Source organism: Pseudorasbora parva, chromosome 19 (genome assembly GCF_024679245.1).
Source record: "Pseudorasbora parva isolate DD20220531a chromosome 19, ASM2467924v1, whole genome shotgun sequence".
In the NCBI taxonomy this organism is placed as follows: domain Eukaryota; kingdom Metazoa; phylum Chordata; class Actinopteri; order Cypriniformes; family Gobionidae; genus Pseudorasbora; species Pseudorasbora parva.
In genome coordinates this window covers 15,077,914-15,101,231 of record NC_090190.1, presented here as the reverse complement: position 1 = coordinate 15,101,231, position 23,318 = coordinate 15,077,914, and the positions used below count along the sequence as shown (strand labels likewise).

The following is a 23,318-nucleotide window of genomic DNA, read 5'->3' as shown; positions in this document are numbered from 1 at the left end:
CTGGTAAAAATAAATAATTGAAATGGGTATAAATTAGTTTTTTGTTAAGTTTCCTAATAATTATGCACAGTAATAGTCACCTGCACACACAGATATCCCCCTAAAATAGCTAAAACTAAAAATTAAAACTTCCAAAAATATTCAGCTTTGATATTAATTAGTTTTTTGTGGTCATTGAGAACATGGTGTTTGTTCAATAATAAAATGAATCCTCAAAAATACAACTTGCCTAATAATTATGCACTCCCTGTACATATCACAACTTTTAAGTAAAAAATAGACCAATGCTGTCTCCCAGGTGAAAACGCCGATTAATAATAGCACGTCTTCTCAAACAGGTATCGTTCATGTCTGTAACATAAACAGTATGGGATAAATTATGCATAAATGTTTAATAATTAGGATTAGGGGCTTGTTTAAATCACTAACCTCAAGATTACAAATTAATTTATTACTCACACATTTACATACATATTGAGAGACAACCATATTTTAGCAGGAAGTCTAAAATCTAATAATTCAGCTGAAGTGGGATAGTAATTATTTTCCAGAGCTAACAGAATCAGCAAGGTTAGTGGAGGACACGTCAAGAACATGACTGCCCGTCTTCAAGCCATTCAAGTGTTTGCTGCATTTCTGCATTCAGGCAGCGGGACAGACGCAGCATCAGCTGGTGGGCTCTCAGGACTCATAATGGAATAATGCCATGCTAACCAAATGGGGCTAATCCAGCATACAGGGCCTAAATCCTATCATTGATGTGTCAGATGTCATCAGAGCGTTAGCGAATGAAGACCCCCTGTATGGAGAGAGTAAACAGTTTACAGAGACTCTCTCACTGATGCACGCAAGGTCACTTTCATGGAAGGGACAGTCAGAGGTGTGTTTAACAGAATACTGCTAACCAGATAAAGAAGCATTGACTACTGCTGCAAAACAAGCCATATCACTTATATAAAAACTCATGCTGTTACTTAATAGAATTAAAGGGCATGTAACTATGAATAGAAGTCCTAGCTGTTTGCATTTGCAATGTAATGAGTAATTGAAACAACTGCAGTTTTTTATAAGGATTGTTTCTGTGCACAATAGCTGTAAGAGATTCATCTATAAATATAGTGCATCCCTAAATGAAAATTGTCATAATTTACTCACCAACATGTTGTTCCAAACTTGTATGACAGTTTCTATAGCCCCTTTCACACTGCGATTCCGGCAAATACACGGATAATGCGACCGGGCCGCTAGATTTGGTCCATTCACACTGCCAGCGAAATGCCGTAATATGTGCACTTTCACACACAACGCTTAACGGTCCCGGGTCGAGTTGACACGTGACATCCTGATGTGACGTATAATGGCGAGCGATCTCAGCTTCATCGCGGATAGTAAGGAGCTCCGTGGTCTCGACTTGTGTCCAGTTTGCACACATTTCTGCTTGTTTAATTTTAGTTTCTTTTGTATACGAACACTCTCTGTGTTTAAAACACCGACTAGCTCTTCTGGCACTGCAGGGTTGTATTATTGAAAAAACAAAAGTCGGAGTCGCACGATAACTACATACACGTTGCGACATTAGTTTTGGCTTTTGTTCACACAGTGCTCGTCCCGGGTCGAATACCGCAATATTACTAGGTCCCCGACCCGGGTCGAATTCGGTAATCAATGCCGGGACGTGGTTGCTTTCACACAGAAGGCGACCCGGCAATGTTCCGGGAATATTGCGGGTCCGACGTGCAGTGTGAAAGGGGCTTGAGAAACACAAAAGAAGAAACGTAAAATCTTGTGGTGCTTTCTCTCTTCCACGCAATTACAACGTAGGGGGCTTGCAATATATAACAATGTATTATAATATCTGTCTGAATACTTGATTCAGGTGTGCTAATAAAAGCGTTTAATGCACAGGTAGTTTCAAGTCTTTAGTGGCATTTTCTTTGAAGCACACACACACATGCACACAAGCACAGACGAACGCAGGGACGCTTGGTTCGCAATCTTTATGGGGACTCTCCATAGACATAATGGTTTTCTTTTCATACTGTAAAAGCCGTACATTCTATCCCCTTAAACTAACCTCACCCCTAAACCTACCCATCACACAACGGTCTGCGTGTTTACATTTTCAAAAAAAAAAACTCATTCTGTATGATTTATAAGCTTGTTTCCTTAAAGGGGACCTCAATTTAGATCCCCACAGGGACACAAGTCCCCGTGATGTGCATTCAGGTTGAAGCTCACTGTGATTTTAAAGCAGCACTTGGCTACTTTTGCTCTCGGGGCCCCCCTACTTGGTAAAAATAATGTCCAGTTTGGAACTACTGTTGTAAGATCTGTCATCCTACAACAGGGGATGCCATCGCGCGTGCATTTGTTGACATGACAACCCTGATAGCTCTGAACTAGTGATGCGTGGGTCGTCTCATAACCCGCGGACCCCGTATGTCTATTTAATGGTCGCGGGTGCGCGGCGGGTTGTAAAAATATATGCAGTGGTGCGGTGCGGGCCAAATAACTTCATAAAAGCGGCCCGTGGGTCGGTGCAGCACTAACAGTTCCCCTGAACACTGCAAGAGGAGTTCGAGTTCTTCTGGCGTCGCGTGTGAAATGTCTTCATCCCAGGTAACGTTACAGTCAGTGGCATATGTTTCAGCATGTCATATGAATATCATTTCATGGGTTTTAATTTTTTCAAACGCCAAATAATCACGATGCTCACGTTTACAAGCCAGCGTCATTATAGTAGTCTATTGGTTAGCGTTTGACAGAATCTATATGATACTTCAGTTCAATGTTTGAGTGGTAGCTCACCGTAACAAGCAGGACAGCATCGGTCGGGCACGCCTCCTTCAGCTCACGCCGACGAGCAAACGCTGGTCACATTTTGATCCTCGTACTGCCTTTAATCCCATCACTTTTTCGTTTCCTCTTATTGCTTTCCTCCAACAAAACCTTTTCTTTCTTATTTGTCTCTGCTGCTTAGGACATGACTATATTATCCGAAGAACAAAGTTGGGCTCGCACGTCCGAATTTAAGGAAGTGTGGGTGTGTGTGGAAGTGACGTATATGCCGTAAAGCAGTCGAATTTTGTAGTTCTTTTTGTTCTCGGGTTACTACCCGAAACCCGAAGTTTAAAAGTACGATTAAAAACGATACAGACCCCATCAGGCTATGGCAGACGTGTCATTCAACCTATTGTAAGTCGATTTATCATTACAAGATTCTTAAAAAATATATTATGAAGGTTGAAAAGTTACCTAGTGCTGTCTAACACACACATAAAAAAATAATGCACACACACCCCTCGAAAACAGAGATAGATCACGCTGCTCATACACAAAAACTTACAGTAGCACAGAAACTTATCAATGCTTCCCGCGACTTTTATTACGAAAACAGCTAATGAATTTCTACATTATATTTCTCAGCAACAAGAAGGTAACACTGCTGGTTTTGAAGTAATTCAACTCACAGCTTCACGGTTAATGGAGAGAGAAGCTGAACAGACGCAGGTAATTCACTCACACTATCTCTCTATGAGTAGATTTCTCTCTCTCTCTCTCTCTCTCTCTCTCTCTCTCTCTCTCTCGATAATTAATAATAATGCTATTATTCATTAATCCAAGAAAATGTAACCTTACGCACAACTTTATCTCTGTCTGATTTAAAGCGGACAGAATGCTAGATCTAATGAGCCGTAACTGATGAAAATAACCGTCATTTTTACCCTTTCGGTCTAATATTGCACGGCAAACATCAATAACAGATTTAAATTGTCAATGCTGGCAAATGACCATTGTATAAATGGGATAATCCAGCTAGCTGTGCATTAAATTATTTAAAAGCACTTTGTTTTGCGTCGGATGGAACGACATATCATGAATTAAAATAGTTTGATGAAAATAAAATATAATATCATTTATTACACTGCTCACTGTAATGCTTGATTCTGGTTGGTCAGTCTTGACATTTCAAGGTTAGTCATTCTTTGATTATAACTGTCGTCCATAGCAAAGCAGTATAATGGCTGCACATCCGAGTATGAGACCGGTGCTTCTTTAACAGCTTGTGCATCTCATCTCATGACTGTGCCGACTGTGTTTACTGTAAAATGGTTATGTTAATAATGTTGACATGGTTTGTCTTTTTGCTAGAATGATCATTTTGGTCACTGTAATGGATTACAGATTTTAAATCAGTCTCTTCTCAAATCAATATTTAAAGGGTTAGTTCACCCAAAAATGAAATTGATGTCATTAATGACTCACCCTAATGTCGTTCCACACCCGTAAGACCTTCGTTCATCATGGGAACACAGTTTAGGATATTTTATATTTTAGTCCCATATGCATATGCATATGGGACTAAAATATGCAGTCTATGCAGAGCATATGCAGTCTATACCCACTTTACTGTCCATGTCCAGAAAGGGAATAAAAACATCATCAAAGTAGTCCATAGTTGACATCAGTTGGTTGATTAGAACCTCTTGAAGCATCGGAAATACATTTTGGTCCAAAAATATCAAAAACTATGACTTTATTCAGCATTGTCTTCCCTTCCGTGTTCCTCCAAAAAGATTCAAACGGTTCATGAATCAGTAAATCGATCAATGGTTCGGGTCGGGTCACACCTAAACTGTGTTCCAATGATGAACGGAGTACTTACGGGTGAGGAACGACATTAGGGTGATAATAAATTTCATTTTTGGGTGAACTAACGCTGTCATTATTTATGCAGTGAAAATAAGTTATGTGACTGTACATTATCCCTTAAATGTCCATCTTGTTTGACTATCAAGGCTTAAAACTGCTTAATAAGGATGAGTCTAATTCTTTAGATGCTCTGTGTTGGTCCTGATTACCCTGCAGGATTTATTTTGCGAAAACCAGCCGAATGTACATTTATGCCTTAGATATAATAATGCTTACGTTACATGATTTGGAGACTATCATAGTAAACATGTACAGTCCCAAACCCTTAACTAGTGTCTATCCCAGCAGAAACTGGGGAAACTAATGGTTTTGAATATTTTGCACACATTGTATGAACTACTTTTAGAATAATTTGAATGCTGTTTTATTCCTTTTTGGAGCTTTTTGGGTCCTTTGTGGATCAGTTCACATTCTTTGTATTTGCATGGAAATAACCGACACGTACTTCAGAACTACTTCTTTTGAGTTCCATGGAAGAAAGTCAGACAAGTTTGGAACAACATGAGGATCTGAAAATGATTTTATTTCTAAGTTGAACTAACCCTTTATTGTAATAAATGAAATTGAAAAACTTTAACCTTCATGTACCGCTTAATTGTACTATGCAAACACAGCACTTTGTGGACATACTCTAAGGATGCAGTTCGACAGAGAGAGAGAGAGAGAGAGAGAGAGAGAGAGAGAGAGAGAGAGAGAGAGAGAGAGAGAGAGAGAGAGAGAGAGAGAGAGAGAGAGAGAGAGAGAGAGAGAGAGAGAGAGAGAGAGAGAGAGAGAGAGAGAGAGAGAGAGAGAGAGAGAGAGAGAGAGAGAGAGAGAGAGAGAGAGATAACAAATATGAAAAATGTGAAGGAGCAATGCACTGAAATGTCAGCATCTAATGGAGACCAGGTTGTTAAAGTAAGCTCTCGTTGCACCTACCGTGCACACAGCGGAGCTGCGGCGTATGTGACCTCCACCCTGTGTACTCATTGTAATGTGCTGAGGATGGTGGAGAGGACGCCCAGTGCAACAAAGCTCATTTACAGCTGTATACAGCACCGTACATATAGAGCACTCTAACCTACAGCAACGCCAGACCGATCAATATCACAGTCAATACTTTATTTTTCATCCAATTTAAACAAAACGCACAGACGCCCCGAGTGCTACGCCAACAGGTTTATGAATTCTAGACGTGCTGGAAATGCATTTTGGCTCAGGCTATGACATCCCTCAGAACAAGCAATGAAAATGGGGCCATGATCACTTTAATCATTACCTGCAGTCTGGGAGAGTCAGTCAGATGAGAACTCGAGGGTGGAGGGGGACGTTACGAAGATTCCGTCTCCCAAAGTCAGGTCACCATAGCCAAGTAAGTTCCCACACAAAATCATTAGCATTAGAGGCTAACAGCAGGGAATTCAGAGGCATCACCATTAACACCCAGAAAGCCATTACTTAATTAATTAATGTGCTCAGATTTAATTAAGTAATGAGGTCCTGTTTTATCGCCGGATGCGTGATAGCAGACTGCGAGGAGATCCCTTGCATACATCTAAAATCAGAAACGAGGGCCGTTAAATCTGACAACCAGTGAAATGTCACTCTATCAAAGATAATGAGTAATATCTCACCCCAGAATCTATTTCCTGATGAATTAAACATTTGAGATTACACCACAAACAGCTGGATACTGGCTGATTCATGAGAGCCATAAAGACATATCCAATCTCATTTTAATCCCCATTATTCATAAAGCGTGAAACATCCCACACGGTATCTGTTCAATAATTACCAGCACTATCATGATGATGTTTAGGAACAACTGCCGTATACTGGATCTATATTTCCATGATTCTGATGAGCCATGTGGGGTTTTGTTTTCACCAGAATGAGGAGATGGATATAAAATGTGTACCATTTAATCTTGACAACAGAGATATTATAAACTCAGCTGAGAATTATTATATAGCGTATGCTGTACAAGTCTGTAATTAACAGAGCCACACAAAATCAGCACCCAGGTGACATGTAAAACCGTCTATGATAAAGAAAAGGAGGGGGGGGGGGGGAAATCTAGTTTAAAATGCATATGGCAACCAAGTTCTTAGATATATTGTCTTTGTATTCATGTTGGTTTCAAATGCTGTTGTTTTTTTGTTTTTTTTACTGTTATTATATTTTTAAGAAAAGTTTCATTTTAATTGGTGTAAGCAAGTAAAAAGTAATACTATAGCAGAGCTAGACATCAACCAAATGGTCACATTTTTTTCCAGCAGGTGCGACAAATATTTTTTAGGGGTCACATTGGTGCCACCACCACATTGCCCAACTTCTGTTTCTGTTTCTGTTGCATATGAGAGACATCGAAAGGCAAACAAAGAAAAAGTGAAATTTAATCATGCTACTCACTTGATCTACGCTGTGCATCAGTTCGGTGCAATAAAAGACAGCAGTGAGAGCTCAGAGTATAGGCCTACACAACACAGTTACTACATGATGCTGGTAGATTCAATGAGAAAACTTTTGAATTTGCCATCTAGTTAAGCATTTCAATTTAGCGCAGAAAAAACACTGACATGGAAACCAGAAACATTGTGCCATGAACGAACAAGTTATCGGAAGCGTTGCAATTCACAAATCACCAACATTCACCATTGATTTATTATCGCAACCAGGGCTGGCCTGGGGCTAAAATTCAGCCCTGGCAAACCCAGCCCATCCGGCCCATGAGTTCCCCGTGAATGTTTTTACCTGGGTTAGGGCCCTAAATTTGAGTAAGTAAATAAAACTAGGACAGGGACAAATAATGATGGATATTATCGAATTTACTGAAAACGCAGAATGCAGAATTTTTGTCACACAGAAATGCACTTGAGCATTTGAGTAAAGCACTGATGATTTTGAGTTAGAATGCAGTGAAGTAAATTTACTGCTTTTAAATGCTGTCACCATTTACTCACTCTTGTGTCCTTCCAAACCTGTATGAGTTCCGTGAAACACAAAAAGAAGATATTTTAAAGAATGTTGGCAACCAAGCCATTTTGGTTAGGCTACCATTTGAATATTGTATGAACAAAAAAACTGACTCAAAATATTTTATTTTATGTTACACAGAAATAAATTCATTTAGGTTTGGAATGACATTAGGGTGAATAAATGATTACATTTTTGGGTTGAACTACCCCTTTAAAAACAATCATATTTTTCAAGAGTTAACACCTAATTTATGTAAAACACTGATGTATATATATATATATATATATATATATATATATATATATATATATATATATATATATATATATATATATAAAATCTAATGAAATTTAACTGAATGTTATTTCAATGAGAACCTCATGAACCTCATATATATATATATATATATATATATATATATATATATATATATATATATATATATATATATATATATATATATATATATATATAAAGTTCATAAAACATTTAAAGAGAAAAAAGCTTTGACCTTAAATCCAAACCAATGGGCCGGGGTCGCTGCATGGTGGCAAAATGTATTTATTTTTGTCAGTGGCAAAAAATAAATAAAATAAATAACCTATCGGCCCCAAAGTGCGTCGGCCCACCTGGAAAATGCCCGGTATGCCAGATTACCAGTCCAGCCCTGATCGCAACTGTAACTGTAAACATGGTATTGTGGCACAAATAGTTTTAAATTGTTCATCTCAATCTTACAAACTTTTGAGAGTAAAATTCAAGTACGGTATTTTTTTAAAGGGGCTTCACAAATTTTCCAGCACTCCAGAGCTCTAAATATTATCCATTTTAATGTTACTTGTAATGATGATTTGTAAAAAAAAGAAGAAAAAAAAAGAAGTTTATAGATGTAGGAAAACTAACCCTTTAACATCACCTAAAACCAAATCAGGTGCTGGTGCCACCATCTGCAGAACCTACTGGCCCCGGTGCTACTGGAGCCCTCTATAGATATATATTTTTAGTGCTGTCCAAACGATTCACGATTAATCGCATCCAAAATAAAAGTTTGTGTTTACATAATAGATATGTCTTTACTGTGTATAATTATATACAATATAATTTGTTTAAATGTATATACAGCATGTGCAGGCAAATATGTCCTTAAATTATATACATGCATGTGTGCATGTATATATATTAAATTGTATATTATATTATTACATTACATCACTGCAATGCTTATCACTCACAAAGTCTGAAATATTCTCCACCTGTTTTTGTTTGTTAAATATTTTGGCTAATTTGTATCAACATATCAATTGTAGTTTAGTAGACTTTTAAATCCCTCATGCAGATTTTCTGCCCAAATCAGCATGTGAAAAAAAAGCTGCATATTCCATCCCGGCCTAGCTATAATGCATCATATTAATACTAAGTATGTTTCATCAAAGGCATCTCAAACTTGCCAACAGGGTGGAGTAGTTTTGATAAGCAAGATCTTGATGAGAATTTCAATAACATCCCGCTGTAATGCATCATATTTAGCCACATCCAAACTTTTCACCCTTGGAGGCAAAGTGAGTTTAATGTAATTAGGGACACAGATTCCTTACACACTAGACAGCATGCCGTGTGATAAATGACTATTCATTGGGGACAACAAGCAACAGCAGGTCACATGCCTCTTTCTCTCTCTCTCCCTCTGCCTTTCCAAACAAAAAGAACCCTCAGGGACATTTCTGATACTCACAAAACTATTCTGTACAATGCCTGTGTGTTTGTGGTTATCTCGCATGGAGTGCAGGCTATGCAACTTAGACCACCTAGGTGTATGGCCAGTGAATTGGATCTCCCTCATAGAATCCTGGCAGGCAGCCATTTGCACGACTATTAAACTTCGAAAGATAAGGTCATCCAAAGAGAGAGAGAGAGAGAGAGAGAGAGAGAGACAGAAGAGAGAGAGAGAGAGAGAGAGAGAGAGAGAAGAGAGAGAGAGAGAGAGAGAGAGAGAGAGAGAGAGAGAGAGAGAGAGAGAGAGAGAGAGAACAGACATACCAGGGTACCTAGACTGAAAGTGAGCTGTCTAATAAGAACACAAGTGTGCAGTCTGCTTTAACACTCTGCACTGCTGTTCATTCCATCCTCCCTCTGATAAATCTGGATGAAGGATTTTCTGAATAGAATCAAACTTCATAATGCAGGGTTGGCCACTTTTTTTTTTCTTAGCACTTCTCACACTTGTCAGCCGGTCAAGCATGCCGGGTCACAGGTGCATAGAGGAAAACAATATCTCCTTTCAGTGCAGCAATAAGATTTGAGTGGAGTTACATCAAATTGCACAGACGGAATGCACTCCCTTTCTCTGGGTGGGAATGAATTGCAATACTGTCATTAAAGGAAGGAACCTACCTTCTCACTTGTCATCTGCCTCTATCTTTTCAGAGGTTGCTTCCCTGTGACCTTTCCCAACCTTAAACCTGAACGACAATATGCTGAACAGATGGATTCTCAAGTCAGGGGTCACCTTTCTTCTTTTCCTCTTCCTGTCTCTTGCTAAGATCTGTCATTCTAAACCTGAAGCTGTGACTTGCAATCAATACTGTAATTGCGGTGGTTGTTGGAAATGAGCTAGTTGATTTGCAATACTCCCCATTCCCACAGGTTGATTATACTGACCTTTCCTGAATGATAACTAAAGGGCTAATCTTAAGGGCTTTTCACAGTATGTTTAAACCAGGGTCTTTTATACCTCAGATTAAAAACACTTTTAACCTGGATTAAGCAACGTTTAACACTTGTCAATTTAGGGTCAGGGTTATAAAAACCGGATCAGAGCTCCGTCAGCAACATTTTTGCAGTGATACCACTGTTTTTCGGTACCAGAGATATACAGTGTGAAACTATGCAGTGTTAGAATGTTACAACAAGAGCATCAAACCACCATTCACAAACTGAACAGTGCTTAACTTGTTAAATATTCATGAGAGTTGTACAGATGTGCAAACTTTCATGTGATGTTGAATGTTGAAGGGGATGGCAAAAAAAAGAATCTTTTGCATGCTTTAGTACACATTAAAAAGCAAAAGTATGTTTTACACCGTAATGCCATTTTAACAGATGGACAAACAGTGAATCATTGAAACTGGTCACTGTATTTGTTCAGTTAAAGTTAAGACCTGGTAAAACTGTAAATAAGAGTGTTAAAGAGTTAGTTCACCCAAAAATGAAATGTATGTCATTAATTACTCACCCTAATGTCAATTAAACCTCAAATAAAGATTCAAACGGTCATGAATCAGCGGATTGATTCATGATTCGGATTGCCAATGTCATGTGATTTCAGCAGTTTGACACGTGATCTGAATCATGAATCAAATCCACTGATTCATGACCATTTGAATCTTTATTTGAAGTTTGAAAACAAATGCGGAAGAGAAGACAATGCTTTAAAAAAGTCGTAGTTTTTGTTATTTTTGGACCAAAATGTATTTTCGATGCTTCAAGAGATTTTAATTAACCATCTGATGTCACATACAATTTGATGATGTTTTTATTCCCTTTCTGGACATGGACAGTATAGTGTGCATACACTTGGATACGCTCTCAGACTAAATATAAAATATCTTAAAACTGTGTTTCAAAGAATGAACCAAGGCCTTACGTGTGTGAACAACATTGGTAAAGTCATTATTTACATAAATTATTTTTTGGGTGAACTAACCCTTTAACCTGGGTTTAGAAATGGACAGGTGAAATTTTGAAGCTTGAACACTGATGATTTAGTTACAAACTGAGGGTAAAGTATGAACAGTGTTAAACACATACATTTGCCTAGTGTTTAGCGTGGCCCTGGGCTAATCATTTAGTGTGAAAAGTCATTACAAAAAAGTTAGCATTAATGCAACTGCAAGAGTATGAAATGTGTAACATAATAAAATTAATGCGTGAGGTTCTCGGGCATTGCGACTTCAGTTAAACTGAAATCCGACCTTTGTTAGGGGACAGTCAAATCGTGTTCATGTATTAATGCTTGTTCCCGTCAGCTGTTCCTTATCTCAACCACTAGGCAAAAACATTCAGACCCAATGAAATGGGATTTCTTATCAAAGCTTATACAAAAGGACAACTGTTCCTGAGTAGTTAGAGCTCAAGCTCTGGACAGAACTGTCTCTGCCCTGTAGGTCTTCAATCTCAATATAGACCTTAATCCAACTAGACTGTTTTTTCAAAGAATAATAATAGACCTCAATGGTTACCAAAGGAAGATGACAGGCTTTGAAGGTCAAAATCATAAACATTACAAACAGGGCACATAAATTATGCTATAATCTATTTGTTCTTAAGGCTATGGCATACTAAAGATGTCAACTAAAATATAGATGACACAAAGCCCAGGGAGACGAGAGCATGTCTGAATTTAGTCAATGCACATTTATCAAAAGGCCTTGCTTAATTATTAGACAGGCTTACACAGTTCAAGCTAATTCTCCCTGTCTGTGTGTTTTTGTGTGTGTGTGTGTTGTGTGTGTATGTGTGTGTGTGTGTGTGTGTGTGTGTGTGTGTGTGTGTGTGTGTGTGTGTGTGTGTGTGTGTGTGTGTGTGTACAAACAGACAGTACAAACACATATGTGTACAGGCTTGAGAATACACTTCCAGACTGCTGAAATGTCTGAGCCTAAATCTTTTAAAACTCAGATAAATTGGCATTGCTCTTGGGGATCCAAACAAACCCTGGGCTGAAAACAACATACTAAGATATGGGATGAGCACTGAGCAGGCCATCAATTCTGAATTTAACTGATTGTTGAGAATGTACTTACCGCAGGTCTTAGGCAATGGATCCCTGATGACTGGCTTGGCAAGGCCTTTTAACCCACACAGGGACCATTTTTTTATATATTGTTGAACAGACCAGCATTTCTAGTCACCAGCATATGTTCTGCTCTGTATGCCGGAATGCTGGTGTCCATGTTGCATTTAGGATGTTGGTGTGCTTACTAACCACAGTTATGCTATAATATGGAAGATGATTTAATGGTTCTCAGAATGGGATGGCGATGTACTGGTTTATCAGCACATGATCTTGTGTGTTCAATGAACAGCATATTGGTTGTTCACATGATGCTGCTGTATTAATTTACCATAATGAGATGTTGGTGTACTGGTTGACCATCACAGGATGCTGTGTACTGGTTGGCCATCACAGGATGCTGGTGTACTGGTTGGCCATCACAGGATGCTGGTGTACTGGTTGACCATCACAGGATGCTAGTGTACTGGTTGGCCATCACAGGATGCTGGTGTATGGTTGGCCATCACAGGATGCTGGTGTACTGGTTGACCATCACAGGATTTTGGTGTACTGGTTGACCATCACAGGATGCTGGTGTACTGGTTGGCCATCACAGGATGCTGGTGTACGGTTGGCCATCACAGGATGCTGGTGTACTGGTTGGCCATCACAGGATGCTGGTGTACTGGTTGACCATCACAGGATGCTGGTGTACTGGTTGGCCATCACAGGATGCTGGTGTACTGGTTGGCCATCACAGGATGCTGGTGTACTGGTTGACCATCACAGGATGTTGGTGTACTGGTTGGCCATCAAAGGATGCTGGTGTACTGGTTGATCATTACAGGATGCTGGTGTACTGGTTGACCATCACAGGATGCTGGTGTACTGGTTGGCCATCACAGGATGCTAGTGTACTGGTTGGCCATCACAGGATGCTGGTGTACTGGTTGACCATCACAGGATGCTGGTGTACTGGTTGGCCATCACAGGATGCTGGTGTACTGGTTGGCCATCACAGGATGCTGGTGTACTGGTTGACCATCACAGGATGTTGGTGTACTGGTGGGCCATCAAAGGATGCTGGTGTACTGGTTGATCATTACAGGATGCTGGTGTACTGGTTGACCATCACAGGATGCTGGTGTACTGGTTGGCCATCACAGGATGCTGGTGTACTGGTTGGCCATCACAGGATGCTGTGTGTACTGGTTGACCATCACAGGATGTTGGTGTACTGTTTGCCATCACAGGAAGCTGGTGTACTGGTTACCCATCACAGGATGCTGGTGTACTGGTTGCCTATCACAGGATGCTGGTGTACTGGTTGACCATCACAGGATGCTGGTGTACTGGTTGGCCATCACAGGATGCTGGTGTACTGGTTGGCCATCACAGGATGCTGGTGTACTGTTTGACCATCACAGGATGCTGGTGTACTGGTTGACCATCACAGGATGCTGGTGTACTGGTTGACCATCACAGGATGTTGGCGTACTGGTTGACCATCACAGGATGCTGGTGTTACTGGTTGACCATCACAGGATGCTGGTGTACTGGTTGACCATCACAGGATGCTGGTGTACTGGTTGCCATCACAGGATGTTGGCGTACTGGTTGACCATCACAGGATGCTGGTGTACTGGTTGGCCATCACAGGATGCTGGTGTACTGGTTGGCCATCACAGGATGCTGGTGTACTGGTTGACCATCACAGGATGCTGGTGTACTGGTTGACCATCACAGGATGCTGGTGTACTGGTTGGCCATCACAGGATGCTGGTGTACTGGTTGGCCATCACAGGATGCTGGTGTACTGGTTGACCATCACAGGATGCTGGTGTACTGTTGCCATCACAGGATGCTGGTGTACTGGTTGGACCATCACAGGATGCTGCTGTACTGGTTGACCATCACAGGATGTTGGCGTACTGGTTGACCATCACAGGATGCTGGTGTACTGGTTGGCCATCACAGGATGCTGGTGTACTGGTTGACCATCACAGGATGCTGGTGTACTGGTTGGCCATCACAGGATGCTGGTGTACTGGTTGACCATCACAGGATGTTGGCGTACTGGTTGACCATCACAGGATGCTGGTGTACTGGTTGGCCATCACAGGATGCTGGTGTACTGGTTGGCCATCACAGGATGCTGGTGTACTGGTTGACCATCACAGGATGCTGGTGTACTGGTTGGCCATCACAGGATGCTGGTGTACTGGTTGGCCATCACAGGATGCTGGTGTACTGGTTGGCCATCACAGGATGCTGCTGTACTGGTTGACCATCACAGGATGTTGGCGTACTGGTTGACCATCACAGGATGCTGGTGTACTGGTTGGCCATCACAGGATGCTGGTGTACTGGTTGACCATCACAGGATGCTGGTGTACTGGTTGGCCATCACAGGATGCTGGTGTACTGGTTGACCATCACAGGATGTTGGCGTACTGGTTGACCATCACAGGATGCTGGTGTACTGGTTGACCATCACAGGATGCTGGTGTACTGGTTGGCCATCACAGGATGTTGGTGTACTGGTTGGCCATCACAGGATGCTGGTGTACTGGTTGGCCATCACAGGATGCTGGTGTACTGGTTGACCATCACAGGATGTTGGCGTACTGGTTGATCATCACAGGATGCTGGTGTACTGGTTGGCCATCACAGGATGCTGGTGTACTGGTTGACCATCACAGGATGTTGGCGTACTGGTTGACCATCACAGGATGCTGGTGTACTGTACAGATTTTTGCTATAATGGGATGCGGATATGTGGGTTGACCATAATGGATTGCTGGTGTACTGGTTGTCCATCACAGGATGCGGATGTACTGGCTGAACCTCACGGTAAATACAATTATCAAACTAATAATTACATATATGCTGCATAAAACATTGATAGGAAAAATGCAAGAAATCCCCAAGAAAAAAAAACACTGTAGCTAAAGGTTCCTCACACTTAACAGTTTGAGGCGTTTTAAAGATCACGTCCATCCCTGATACAGTGGGTGATATATTGGAATTGATATAGATTGATACAGTGGGAGATTTTCAGTCCTATTTTGAGTCTAGATCACTTTGTAAGAGCTGTGGCTGAAAAACACAAATCTGCGGGTGAGTGATGAGAGTGTGATGCAATTTGCTGTCAAGCCGAGGGAATAGCTGAAGCTCCAGGGAGACTCAATCCCATCGATTTATGACATCAAAACAAATGACATCACGGTTCTATCTCTGCCTGCGCAGTGGAGCGAGGGTCATTAGACAGCGTTCACACGCACCTACAAACACACACTCACACGTTCCATGCAGGTGGGATGACAAAAATGGATCTTCAATTCACAGGCCATTCACAAGTTAGATTGGCATATTGAACTACACCGGAGAGCTAGTGAACAGGAGGAGACAAAAGAGGGAAAGCGAGGGGGATGGAAAACACGTTTGTTAAGGGCCTCTGTCTCTGGGAAAGGTTTAGATTTTTGAACAGATTGGATAGCTGGTTCTGGAATTTGAGAGTCACTTTCATGTTAATTGTGCCACTATTAGAAAGCATACCAGAGGCCCTCAGAGGTATTTCAATTACAGTACACACGCACACTCTTACAGTAAGTGAACACACACATTCGCTGAGTATGTTTCCCTGCACCTGTGCCAGTTATGATCTGGGGCATGTGTAGTCCACTTAAAGTTTCCATCTCATCATGGAAAAGGGAAGTGGAGGGGGAAAGAAAGATAGTGAAAGTGGAGAGAGAGAGAGAGAGAGAGAGAGAGAGAGAGAGAGAGAGAGAGAGAGAGAGAGAGAGAGAGAGAGAGAGAGAGAGAGAGAGAGAGAGAGAGAGAGAGAGAGAGAGAGAGAGAGAGAGAGAGAGAGAGAGAGAGAGAGAGAGAGAGAGAGAGAGAGAGAATGCAACATTCAGAGAGACTCTTTTTTTCATTATTTTGGGAAAAAAAAGGATTATAGTACACTTTAATTTGGAAATATGGTTCACTGCTCCGTCATGATGACCAGAAAATGTGGGATTATCCCTAAACTGCCATGCGCTTATGTCTGCTCATGTGTCTTTGCTCAAATGAGAACACATTCCTGGTGGGTACATCTGAGTGACAAAAAAGAGCGCAGAAGAAAGTGGAAGAGGGAGGTACAGCAGAGTTCAGGTCATTACCCAGACTCCCTTGATGTTTGCGTGCAGCTCCAGGCAGGCCGGTATTCTAATGCGTCTCCTCGTTTGCTCCCCTCTCTCCCTCTCTCTCTGGATCTGAAAAAGGCAGAGTAGATCTACATAAGCCAGTGAATATTTGATAATCCTCTTTTGACAGCCTGAACCAGGTGAGGAGAAGCTGGAATCGGCTTGGGCTTGCTAATGAGCACCACCGGAGAACCTGCGCACACATTCGCATTACAGTACAGACCCAACATCCCGTACCCAAATGCAAAACACAACAGCTGGCCGCTTCCCCGGTTACATTCGAACAGTGTGTTAACATTGAGTTTCAGGGCTGGTTGACGGCTGACAGTCGGATGTCGGTGGGCGAATGTCATTGCAGCTGTCACTGAGACTGTAGCGGTGAGGGGTGTTAGAGAAGAACTCCCTAATTCACAGCAATCAGTTGGTGTGAGCTTCCCATGCCAGTGCTAAAGCCCAGTTAGGCCCGTAAGAAGAGTGGAGATGGCCTGCTGACAGCCAAGAGGGAAGGAGGGATTTAGAAAGGATGCTGGGATAGGCTGCTCGTCGCTAGCCTCACCCAGCTGACAAGATCAAGAGATCAGTCATACCCAGGCTGGCTTTCTCTTCTCCGTATACATCCCTTGTTATCTACCTCTTATCGTTCTGTGCGTCTGCCCATCCACCCATTGCCCTCTTCAGAGTGCCCTCTTTCAAAACCAACCCTTTTTGCTGGCCCTGCTTGTCTAATACACCTCTATTATTCTTTTCTCGTTCGCTCTTGGTTGCAACAGGCCACAGAAATAACCTCCATTCACATAATCCAAGGTGTTTGATATGTAATTTTCTACAACTGAATGAGCCTTTGTGTGTAATCGTGCATGTAGGTGCGTATAAGAGTCCACAGAGATGGTTTATATATACCATGCAACAAAAGGTTGGGTTCTATACCCTCCTTTCTCAACAACATAATAGCTAAAAAGCCTATTCTTTAAGGGGGGGGGGGGGGGTGAAACACTCAGTTTCAGTCAATCTCATGTCAATCTTGAGTACCTATAGAGTAGCATTGCATCCTTCATATCTCCGAAAAGTCTTTAGTTTTATTATATTCATAAAAGAAATATGGGCTGTACCAAGTCTTTCCGGAAAAAAACCGAGCGCCTGGAGGCGTATCGTGTGGGCGGAGCTAATGATGAGCGCCCAAAGCGGTGACGTCCTCAAGCGTGGAGAAGCCCATGGCTATCGATCTCAGCTATAAGATATATGATCCAGAATCATTCGGAGGCTGAAATAAATTGAACAGGAGAAACGGCAACAGCAGGACGTCCGTATTAGTGTTAGTGGCCTGTCAACATTTGTGTGTCTTTACTCGCAGTTTAAACATGATTTGGTTTATGGACTATTGTATGCGACTTAACCTTAGCAGTAGCAAGCAAAACGGTTTTGCACGTCAGACTAGTGTAAAGTTATACATAGACCAACAATGGAGTAACCGTTAGCGCATTTGAATGACGAAGCACGCGATCGTGTCTTTTACTGATGTTTACTCACGCGGCGATAGCCAACAGCACAGACATTTGAAGCAGTTTTACTCACCGGCTGCTTTCAAAGCAGGACCGAACCTTTATCGCTGGGACCGCTCCGTCAAAACTTCTTTGGTATGATTTGGTGAAGTCCTGACAGCAGTGACTGTAGAGATCCACTTTGCGACGCGACTGAAGCGATGTTGTGAAGCTTCTCGTAATTTCTGCGTTCAAATCGGTTCAAATGCAGCGCTGCCTTCCTGGAATGCTGTGCTGAAGCGTTGAAGTCGCTTGATGTCAACCATAGGAATAAAGTGGAGCGCGGCGCGTTTATGGGCGTGCATTTGTTCTCTCGCTCTAGTCACGCGCGCGCACGCCCTACCGGGAGAAGAGCCCGTACGGCCCATACAAGGACCTTCCGCTCTATTAACGTCAAGCCAAACCATACTCGAAAAAAACTCTCCGAAACTTGTGAGAAACCGGAAGGAGTATTTTTAACACAGAAATACTCCATCAAACGTCCAGCATTAGTTGTTGAAACTTTGTCTATGTTTAGGATGGGAATCCAAGTCTTTAACAGTGTAAAAAGCTCAGTATGCATGAAACAGCATTTCACCCCCCCTTTAAATCCAGTGCATATGAAAATCAAACTGGAGGTCTGGAGGCTGTGAACCTATGCCAACTGTAATGTGATTTTTTTTTAAAGGTCATTCTTTTTTTCTTTTCTTTTCTTTCTTTCTTTTTTTTTTTTTTGCTGAATTGCATTTATTTGCTGTATAGAGCAAGATCCACAGGTGTAGTGACTCACGTGTGTCCAATTATGCTATTTTTGTTTTTTTTTGTTTTTGTTGCATGTTTTATATATGGATAAGAATATTACATTTTTATATTAGAAAATACATAAATATGTGTGAGAGAATAAACGGATCAAATAACTAATGTAACAATAATCAACTTAAAGCATAATTGGATTTGTCATATTCACAGTTCAATTCTATTTTAATCTGCCATGTTGTTACTGTATGTTGCTAGGCAACCATAAACAATTTTTGGCAAACATACATATTTTTATTATAATGACTTGCTTAACCATACTCTATATGGTGTTGTAGAGAATGCATGATAGTAAAATGCTAACCTCCATGTTTAGACAGATGCACATATCAGTGCAACAAGCACATATATGCTTATGCACAGACTCACATATGTTTACACTGGGGGAAAAAAACTGGAGCTCATCAAAATCTGTCACTGCACAAACATGAAATGACTTAAACAAGCAAATGTGGCACACCTGTCCCTTCAGCAGCATTTAAGACTCCCAGTCTTTGCTACATGCTGACATTGGAATCACTGCACGTTCACCCGGCGACTTAATGCAAATGCATCACTACGCTGTTTTCCCAGTCATATAGTCATAATGACAAATTAAAGCCAACTGCCAGAGAACATTATCAGGAAGGAACATTTTACCAGGTCTTTTATCACCGGGTCTCTCTCAGACAGCCTGTATATTCCCAGAGTTACATTATAAAAGTATATTGGTAATTAACTTTCGTGAGAGAATGTGATCCATAAAAGCTCTTTGGTGTGGGGTTCCCAAAACGCATTCAAATTCCTAAACACATATCAATTAAGTTTACACTTGTGACATGCGGCCTCATTAAAGCGCAATGAAATATTTCTGCACACAAACAAAGCCACCGATGGCATTATTAATTCTTTATCTGACATAAACTCTGGCTGACATTAACAGCTGCATGCCATTTCAACCCATTTTACAGAGACTGTCACTCATCTGATGGAGGCGATGCTGCTGTGGCAGTGTCAATAATGCTTTACACAGCGAGTTAAAAATGTTTAATATCTGAATATTCCGATTGTTCTGAGTAGGCAGCGGTGGGAATCCTGGCCCAGGATTACAAAACAAAACAAAACGCTAAAAAAACATCAAATTAAACAAAACAAAAAACATCAAATGAGACAAACAGCAAAAAACAGCAGACAAAACCACATCAAAATAAACAAAACCCATGAAATGAAACAAAACAAAAAACGAAAACAAAGCAAAATAAAATAAGAAACAAAGCTAAAAAAACATCATGAGACAAACAGCAAAAAACAGCAAACAAAAACACATCAAACTAAACAAAACAAATGAAACAAAACAAAAAGATAAAATGAAACAAAACATCAAATAAAATAAAACCCATCAAATGAAACAAAACAAAAAACAAAAACAAAATAAAATAAAATAAGAAACAAAGCTAAAAAAACATCATATGACAAAACAGCAAACAAAAACAAAACCCATGAAATTAAACAAAACATAACCCATCAAATGAAACAAAACAACAAATAATATAAAACAAAACAAGTCAAAATCATCAAAAAACAAACAAACAAACAAACAAACAAAAAACATACAGGTGGATTTTGTGACTCGGTTGGACTGACCAAAGTTTTTTTTTTTTTTTTTTTTTGTCTTTCATTGTTAAGCAGTGATTCATTTTACCATGACCTCTAGTGCTAAATATTCAGACAGAGACACTTTTAGTATGCAGTGAGTCTAGCTAGTCTACACTAGACAGCGGATGGCACATAATACCCATATATTCAGCTAACACCAATCCTGTCACTCAATAGCAGTCATCTCCATCTCTCAGGGCCAACAGGAGACATCTTCTAACATGCATTTCATTAGCGCAAAACATATCACATCTGCAAAATGAAATCACTGTGAGAAAAAGAGGGCGTGAGGGGCCAAGACCAGAAAACTCAATTTCAGCCCAAAAGGGATCATGTCCAATAAAATTGTCGACTTTATTACATTTCTCAAATATAAACAGCCATCTACATCGGGTGGCCAAGCACAATTCCCAAAGCCTATTAAGGGAAGGTGCCGATTTTGAAGCGCTCAATAATGGCCAAGGACAGGTCTCAGTGTTGTGACTGATGTCTTGTCCGTGGACAAACACCAGACAGCGCTGACAGAGGTGAAGATGGTATTCAGGTACCTGTAATCATTTCACGGCATCTCTAGACGCATGCACGGGAATTTTTACCGTATTTTAGGGGAAGTGCGGATAACAATGTGACAAAGCTGCAGCGCAATAAGCAGCTGCGACTGTCATGCAGCGTGCATGTTGCATTTATTTATGTGCTGAACACACTTAATTTGGCTGCAAATGAAAGGGCAGCGGGCTCGGGCACACGTGTGTAGACAGTGATGCATGTACATGCCTAACTCAGTACAAAAGAAGCAATCTCCACCTAGGCCCCTATATTTATTTCAGCAATTCCTTTTAAATGCATATTTTATGCTGGCTCGGCACGTTGAAGGTCACTCAAAAATGTTGTTTATGAGGCAAATGGGGAACATACCACATGTACAGTGGGAGGGATCATCATCATACACAGCATTTATCACTCGCAACAATAGGAAACTCCTGCGTTGTACTTGGATCGTCTAGATCGAGCAGCGCTGGAGCTTCTTTCATCTGACTGATTTAGTTCATAAGACATTATTGCACATGCAGCGCTTCGTGCCGGACAAAGCACCTGCAATTCCACATGGAAATAACACGTGAGAGAGTTCGCTTCAGAGCCATGTTTTCCTTTTGTTATATTATCAAACAATAAAAATCTCTCTCAAAAGTTATTAATCTGCACACAAACTGGTAACTGAAAAAAAAAAAAAATTAATATATATATATATTTTTTTTTAAGTAGGCTAACGCTTTAGTATGGGAAACACATTCACTATTAACTATGACTTTTGCCTCAAAAAACTCATAATTTATTTCTTATTAATAGTAAGGTAGTTTTTTAGCCTTTAGATTTAGGTAATAGATAGGATTAGCCTAAAAAAAAAAATCATTTTTACGATTAAATTAATAATTAATAGATTGTTCAATGGTAGGTTCCACTGTGATAACTTACCCCTTACAGTTTGAACAATATAGTGATTACTACTGGAGCATGTTTTTACAAAACTCAATATGATTTTGTTTAGTTTTTTCATAGACAATACTGTAGCCACAGGCTGCGTCCGAAAACTGGAAAATGCTGCCTTTTCAAGGGAGGAAGGCATCAAGGCAGGTCCAAATCCATTGTTAGACTCCCTTTCTGTGTCCTGAGATACCTTAACTTGATCGACTTTTGAAGGCAGCATGGATGAGTCATTCATGTCCATGGACTTAATTATCTATTTTAACAATTTTTCATTAACTTTTCACTTCAAGAAATTATTGATTTTATATCAGGGGACATTTCTTTATTAATTTAATACAAACATCTAACAAATACCTATCTTTTATCTTGCAAAAAATGTCATATTCTATTCGGTAATTTGCTGTTTTTGTGCTGTCCGATTTGGTAAATGTGAGTTTTTGATCTTCAGATTAGAACCACAATGCATATTTCTGAATATATCTCTTATAAATATTTGTCCAAAATAATCATTAAATTATGAGAGAGGTGTTTTTAAAAATATTTTGCTCATGCATCTACATTATATTATCCATTTTGTGTGTGTCCGAGAAATCAGTGTCAGCTGTGTTACTCTATAAAAAAAACCCATAAATCAGCAATGGTTTGTTCCAAAGTCACATGTTCAACATCAAATGATAGCATTCCTTTTTTGGAAGTAAATTTAAAGACAGGGTGGTAAATTATAACTTCTGCCCTTCAATATATGATATATATATATTGTTATAGTAGATTAGATTAATTGACTGTCAGCTATGTTATCAACATACAACAAACTTGCGTGACATATTATATTTATAAATGTGTAGAGAAAAAATATAAAAACATAAATGAATCTAGGTCAACTACCAACTAATCCAAGGCCAGCAGTTTACATAAGACCCTAAAATGGCCGAAATATCAACTGTGATACCTGTCAAGCGTGTTACCCACAAGGATTCACATGGTTGACAATTTAATTGAAATTTTATTAATTGCTTGTACTTATTTTTGTTGAATTAAAAGAAAGTTATAATTTTAAAGAGATTTTTCCCTTTTCCTTCTAATGTGTCCTGTCATTGGTGTTGCTCCTTTCAACTGTGTTACTTGGCCTGTCAACTGTGTTATGTGTGGTTATGTCATGTCATAAATATTTTAAATGTTAACTAAACTGCCAGAAAAATAGATAGGGATATCTCTTGAGATGGAAATCTT

The 23,318-nt window shown here is 40.2% G+C and overlaps 1 long non-coding RNA gene across 4 annotated transcripts in view; it reads right to left on the bottom strand.

Moving 5' to 3' along the window:
• LOC137047824 (uncharacterized) overlaps positions 1–23,318 on the bottom strand; it is a 201,311-nt gene that overhangs the window by 26,835 nt on the left and 151,158 nt on the right. For 2 of the 4 annotated variants that reach the window (XR_010899257.1, XR_010899258.1), the window contains one exon: positions 16,612–16,704. This is a non-coding gene — a long non-coding RNA (uncharacterized lncRNA). Of the gene's footprint in view, positions 1–1,155; positions 1,188–15,162; positions 15,287–16,611; positions 16,705–23,318 lie in introns of those variants that run through there. The other 2 variants (XR_010899260.1, XR_010899261.1) reach the window with 2 other exon arrangements.